Below are 7107 nucleotides of genomic sequence, written 5' to 3'. Positions count from 1 at the left end.
TTTCCTCCATGAGGTCCAAATTTCGGTTCTGGTCAGCAGGTGAAGAATTTCATAACAAGACAGAATCTTCTTTTTTTGTTGTTAACGAGGGTGGCCTATACGAACGTTCAGTGATAACGTCGCGCAATACATTTTGTTTCAACGGACCTTGAACCACCGCTGCATTAGGCTGCACATTAAATAACATGTTTTCCTCACCGATGCATGTGGATCGTACAACACACACATTCATGTTTTTGGAAAAGTCTTTGAAGATATGATCGATATAAGAAAACACTGAACTATGGCAATTGCTGGTGTTTTTTAGACTTTTTTTAACGATATTATCGATCCGTCTATGGCAGCAACCGTCTCTACCTTGTTTTTCTTTATTTTTCCTTTTTTTTTTTTTTTTTGTAACGTGACCTCGGCATGATCCTCTTGTTTGACAAACATGACTTACAGTTTTAAAATTCATAGATATATCATAGAGAGCTGTGATGCTTGTCACTATGCCAACATTTCATACCTCCTTAAAATTTAAATTTGTGGCATAATATTGATTTTTTTAGTCGGGCTGTCGCTCTGGTAAGGTATAAATATAGGAGTCTCTCTATGCTGGATAGGTTGCATATTATTAAATAGATAACATCATGAAAAGGAATTAGAGTATATTTGACCTTTAAAAAACACGCAAACTTAATTTAAGAAGGTCTTGAGGAGGATTTTGTCATGTTGTCGTTTTCAGATTTTTCCAATCCGTGACGTCACCGTTTGTAGCGTTTGTTGTTGGTACTGTAGGCCGAATATGGAAAGCTGCACGCAGACGTGTCGAGCATTCCAAATCACACTAATTAGTTCCCAAGCCGACACCAGAGTTTGCCAAGTTGGCTTCGTAAAAGCTTCTACAACTTAGAATATTTGGTATTCGAAGTTGGAAGGAATCGCAGTAACGTCTTCCGGTAAACATGCAGGTATTGCGCAATATTTGCTCACGTTACCGGAACTTCTGCACCGCGTTGGGTACGGAAATATTGGTGTATACATTGGAATCATACTGTCACGGAGTTTCAGCATAATGTGAGATGGTCGCATGCGAATTCTTCTGAAAGTTTGTTCAGTTTATTTCGCATGGAAGGACTCATGCTACAGATTTGTCTTCAGAGTGATATAGGCCTTTGTCTATATTTCAACACGCTTATTTATATCAAAGAATTGCACAAATATCACAAAGGCCGTAGTGCCGTACCTTGTTTGTTTTTAATATTTGTTTCAATAATATTGAAATTGTCACGAGGTATGGGGCCATGGGTTACACTCCGGGGCCAGGGGTTAATTACGAGTTCCGGGTCAGATATGGGTTAAAGGATTCTCAGTTTCATACTTGCGGCCTCCTCAGTCGGCATCCCTCAGCCACGTCACTCATATTCGTTCCTCCCCGTCAACTAAAATAAACCTAGGCTACACTGACAAAGATGGCCAAGCGCCATATCATAGGCTATACCATATTATACAAATAGAATTATTTCAAAAATTTAACTTGTTTGGGCTTACGAATCTATGTGGCCGTTTTAGCATGATATCTTGCAAGTAGTTGCCGCTCGATCTGTATATACGTCATTAGTCTTCTCTTTGTTTTTGTTTGTTGACTGTCAAACTGTCATTGTTCACCCCCTTCCGACACCCCCTCGGAACCCTCGCCCATAGATTAACTTCTTCGTCACCGCCTCCGTTTCTCTCTCGGCTATATATATATAAGCTTTCCAGTCCCTCTTCTACGTCTTACTATGCTATTTTCTCTCCTATCATGTATGTGTCTATCACCAGTATGAGGACGGACACTTTACAAGCATCAGTTCGTGCCCGAATAACAAATTTGCAGTCGAATTCAACTTTTCACGACTGGCTCGTTCTGTTCATGTGAAGAAGAGTTAGAAAAGGCCAGGAATATTCAAGGAATTGCACGCCCACGTGGTAATCCAACCACCCTTATAGAAAGCCGTCACTCAATAATTGTAGTCTTTCTCATTAGGAATTCCGAATCTGTCAGGGAAATCGTTCGATCTGACGATTTCGCTCAGGCCTCCAGCAGGTTTGCGTCCTTTCTTGTTTTGACTCTGATGCTGATGTATACAGAGAAATGATGCGACTGAGTTTAACCTCTAAGCAGTGCCAGTTTTATTACCGCGAATTTATCGATCACAAAGATCTGTATATGCCAGGAAAATTGATTGCCTATATCACTGTTTGTTGTAGAGTCGTTTTTCTTTTATGTTTGTATGTGCGTGTGTCTGGTTTTGTGTGTGTGTGGGGGGGGAGGGGTGGGTGATAGTTGTAACTGTTGTTCATGCGGGGTTACTATCTTGATACTGGAATAAAATTTGGAAAAGTGGAATTTTTTTTGGAAAGAAGTTTGTTTGATGTCATAGATTACAAGATACTGCGGAGTAATTTGACCAAGATACGGGTGAAAAACACCATAATTTAAATACAAATGCTGATTTTATCTTTCTTTCTTTCTTTATTTGCGATATACCGTTATTTGTCGTGTGACGTGGCGACACACTTAAAGGAGATACAAAGTAAGATTATCGTTTCGTAAGCAACATGTGAAGTAAGACAATAATAATCAAGCGCGCTTCAATTATACGAAAAAAAATAACGGTAAATAGTGACTGGACGATGAACTGTTTGAATAGCGAATTGAACCATTAATCTCACTCCATATACTTCTTAAGTTACTTTCATTTGGGTGACAATATCTAGGACTGGGGTGTCTTAATTTGAATCGTATATTTAGAGTAATACTTAGTAGGTTTGTTAAACTTGTCTAAACTAGTCAACTTGACTGCTACTTGGTCCAAGTAGCAGCCCCCTGCCCCTTCCTCCCGAGCAGCTCCCTGGTGGTAATACTGAATTGCGGTGTCACGGAATTTAAGTATCAACGATAATTACTCAAGTCAACTTTGCAGAAAGATGTTTTTTTCTGGATGGCTTTATAGGCAAACGAAAAAAAAGATACTTAATATAATACAACATCTATTTTTAAATGCTTTACGAACTCTGTAGAGACATCCTTAAATATCAGAGGCTCATTAAGCAGACCTTATTTGTTTCGAATCCAGCCCTTGTAAGCAAAAAGGTCATTAGAAATAGCAACAACAAAAAAACAGGAAATCAGTCAGATGTAGTCCCAAATAACACATTTAATTAATCATATGTCGTGAAGGTTATATAAGAAAAAAGGTTTTATATATATGATATCTTCTGACATTGTTATTCCACGACAGTTTTATGAAAACAATAGATATTATGTCAATTAGGCCTCACGGGATTTCAATTTTACAAAAGTAAATACCGTTTCACTTTTTTTTCGGAAAGTATAGGCTCAATGTTTCTGCATATGTCACGTGCTTAATCAATGACCCAAAATAGATTTTTGTTTTGAGCTGTTATCTATGATACCGTACTCTAGTTACGTCAATGGTAATCAACAAAGGAAGGAAGTCATTTGTTTTGTCAATTGTCTCAGATAAAGACGACCTACCGGTTGTAAACTTCCTTCATATTAGTCGTCACAGATCCGCGTTCCATACGGTGCCGTCTACCATTAACTTCATCTGCTTTTTCCACGTGTTAAAAACAAAAAAATACCGTCCCTCACGTCGATAGCCTTATTCCAGTTGCCCCTGGTACGAACGGGTAGAGTGTGCATGGGGATGGGGAGGGGAGGGGAGGGAGGGGCATGATGAGGAAGTAAATATTTGAAGCAGTAGACGTTAAATGTTCTCGTATAAATACACGTTACAATATGCATGCGTAGCTTGCAATACCCCTTCCTTTCTCCCCCTACTCTACTTTCCAGGCGTCGAAAATCCAAATGGCGCCCTCTTCATAAACGCTGTACGGTAGAATGCAGACGTCCTTACAGGGTATTACAAAAGAAGTGTGTTATTGCCCACTTACGATGTCAAAAAATCCTTTTGCATGTTTTTTATCCGAAACTGACTTTTGGTGATGATTACCTCATGACGCTGTGTAATTTCTTTCACCATATTTGATTATCATCGTCATCATCATCGCCATCATCATCATCATCATCATCATCATCATCATCATCATCATCATCATCATCATCATCATCATCATCATCATCATCATCATCATCATCACCATCACCATCATCATCACCATCACCATCACCATCATCATCATCATCATCATCATCATCATCATCATCATCATCATCATCATCATCATCATCATCATCATCATCATCATCATCATCATCATCATCATCATCATCATCATCCGATCATCATCCGATCGTCATCATCTTCGTCGTCACGGTCATCATCATCAGCATCAGCAGCAACATCAGCAGTTAGTACATTAAAGTTAGAGCATTAAACGGACGGTAGGGTAGTGGGTTGGGGTGAGGGGGGGGGGACTGACAATAGAGGGAAGCGGACATTCCTCTTTCTATTTACACTAACACAGCAGCGATAAGTAATATAGCTATAAACTACAATAAAGCTGACCCTTACAATAATCCTTACGTTAGGTGTCCGGAACATAAATGTACAGCTATGATAAACATGAGGAAAAAGCAAACTGTCCAGATATTGGACAACGATGTGCTGATTATAACTTTAATGAGACAGAAAATCTTGACATTCCTTTACCTTTGTTTGTTTTAAGATAACTTTACTACTATGTTGTACACCGTTATAAAAGACTGCAATCAGTCCAGGTTGCATTTCGATACCACTTTTATTTACATATTTTATTTTTTTTATAAATAATTCTTTATACATATATAAGGGTTATTGACCTATTGAAGTGGCTGGACTACTAAGTCTAACATAAATAACATTTCAGTTCCTGACATGTAACACGCAACTCAACAGGTAAACAACAGACATTTATGACCTCAAAAAACAAGTTTACAAATGCATTGCCAACTTGAATTTGACAAGGACAAAATGGTGATTTAGAAATGTCATTGAAGGGTGCCCTTGTCTTTATGTGAAGTTAAAGAGAACATAGGTTGCATAACTAATGTGAGATGTATACTAACCAATGGATACACGTTAACATTTAGGCCTACATGCACTGAGGAGCCAACATCAGCATTAATTAAGCCTTAAAGGATCATTCCAGAGATTTAGATACTTTAAGCCGAGTATTTTAAGAAAAACACCGGAATTGCCTTGGAAACATTTCTAAATCTTCTTCTTTCTTTATTTTTTACTTGGACTATAACATATGTGACAACCCAGTCTGCTTACAATTATCCTTTAATCTTTAAGTGAAATCAGGATCGATTCGGAGGGAAGATACGTCTAGTGTTACAGCTAGATCTATACTTAACATTCAATTCAGACCGTAATCCCTATGACACAGCGGGCTTGATTCAATCCGGAATGCGCTCGTGAAAAGATATGTAAATTAGCTAACGCTTTTAGACGTAGCCTTCATATACGGCGGACATATTGTAGTCTTTTTATGTTGTCTGAATACAATATGTTGGCTTCTAGAATCATCAACGTACGTTGCAACCTAGGAGAAGCACTGGAGAGACTACACTTCAACCCCCTAGCTACCGGATAGGCCATCTTACTTCTGGAATAAAGGGAGGACCCCTAAGACACCCCAAGATGAAGATTAGGCAATATTTGACACAAGGTAGACCGTTATACTTTTTTCATGTATTTTGATACCCCATCGATGACGTCATACTTATGTAAACATTGCCATATGTGCTTGTACACTATCGGACGTGAATCAGTAAATGTCAATGAATGCCAGATAATGTGCGATGACAAAAGGGAGGGAAGGTGAAAGGGTTGGGTGTGGTGGGGAGGTAATACCCCGGTAACATTGTTAGCATACCAGATCCCAATATCAACTCTGTTTACCCTGTATTCGAAACCCAGCTTGAAGATTTAAGTTACTGTCCCATCTGTGATGACCAACCATGTTTTTACTTACATTCTTCGCTAAGATTCGCCAGACAAAGATAGACCTATCTCGGTTACCCCTTGCTGAGATTATTGGGAGGTGAGACGGGTAGGGGTGGGGGCAAATACTTTTTTATCAATAATATATTGAAGTATACTCAAATTGAACGTACATTTACGAAGATGTATGATTTCATACTTAAAAATTACTTTAAAAACGTTACAAGTTCTGAAATTGTCGGGTATATATTTCAACGTCTCGTCAAAACGTCAATTTTCTGAATTTTGTCAACTTGTCGAGATGGTAGTAAGTGTGCAACTCGTCAATTTGCAGAAAATTGCTGCATTGACGAGATCCGTTATCTCGTCAAAACGTCAATTTTCTGAATTTTGTCAACTTGTCGAGATGGTAGTAAGTGTGCAACTCGTCAAGTTGCAGAAAATTGCTGCATTGACGAGATCTGTTATCTCGTCAAAACGTCAATTTTCTGAATTTTGTCACGTTACCTGACTATATGAGATGAGCTTTTATTAACAACGTACGTATGACCTTGTCTGTATCTACGGAAGCGTAGAAGGGACATTGCATTGACGAGTTACCAACTTGACAAAACGACAATTTTCTGCAAATTGACGAGTTGTCGAGATGGTAACGTGACAAAATTCAGAAAATTGACGTTTTGACGAGATAACGGATCTCGTCAATGCAACAATTTTCTGCAAATTGACGAGTTGCACACTTACTACCATCTCGACAAAACGACAAAATTCAGAAAATTGACGTTTTGTCGAGATGGTAGTAAGTGTGCAACTCGTCAATTTGCAGAAAATTGTTGCATTGACGAGATCCGTTATCTCGTCAAAACGACAAAATTCAGAAAATTGACGTTTTGTCGAGATGGTAGTAAGCGTGCAACTCGTCAATTTGCAGAAAATTGTTGCATTGACGAGATCCGTTATCTCGTCAAAACGACAAAATTCAGAAAATTGACGTTTTGTCGAGATGGTAGTAAGCGTGCAACTCGTCAATTTGCAGAAAATTGTTGCATTGACGAGATCCGTTATCTCGTCAAAACGACAAAATTCAGAAAATTGACGTTTTGTCGAGATGGTAGTAAGCGTGCAACTCGTCAATTTGCAGAAAATTGTTGCATTGACGAGATCC

General features: G+C 38.6%; 1 protein-coding gene and 1 long non-coding RNA gene across 2 annotated transcripts in view; one reads left to right on the top strand and one right to left on the bottom strand.

The window, feature by feature from the left end:
- Positions 1-7107, bottom strand: part of LOC139958688 (unconventional myosin-Id-like) — a 260444-nt gene that overhangs the window by 120150 nt on the left and 133187 nt on the right. The gene's annotated exons all lie outside the window — the stretch shown is intronic.
- The window catches only part of LOC139958414 (uncharacterized), a 70968-nt gene continuing 69251 nt past the window's right edge, over positions 5391-7107 (top strand). The window contains exon 1 of the long non-coding RNA XR_011789781.1: positions 5391-5667. This is a non-coding gene — a long non-coding RNA (uncharacterized lncRNA). The remainder of the gene's footprint in view (positions 5668-7107) is intronic.

Source organism: Apostichopus japonicus, chromosome 18, assembly GCF_037975245.1.
Source record: "Apostichopus japonicus isolate 1M-3 chromosome 18, ASM3797524v1, whole genome shotgun sequence".
Lineage (NCBI taxonomy): Eukaryota > Metazoa > Echinodermata > Holothuroidea > Aspidochirotida > Stichopodidae > Apostichopus > Apostichopus japonicus.
This window is presented reverse-complemented; position numbering and strand designations above follow the sequence as displayed.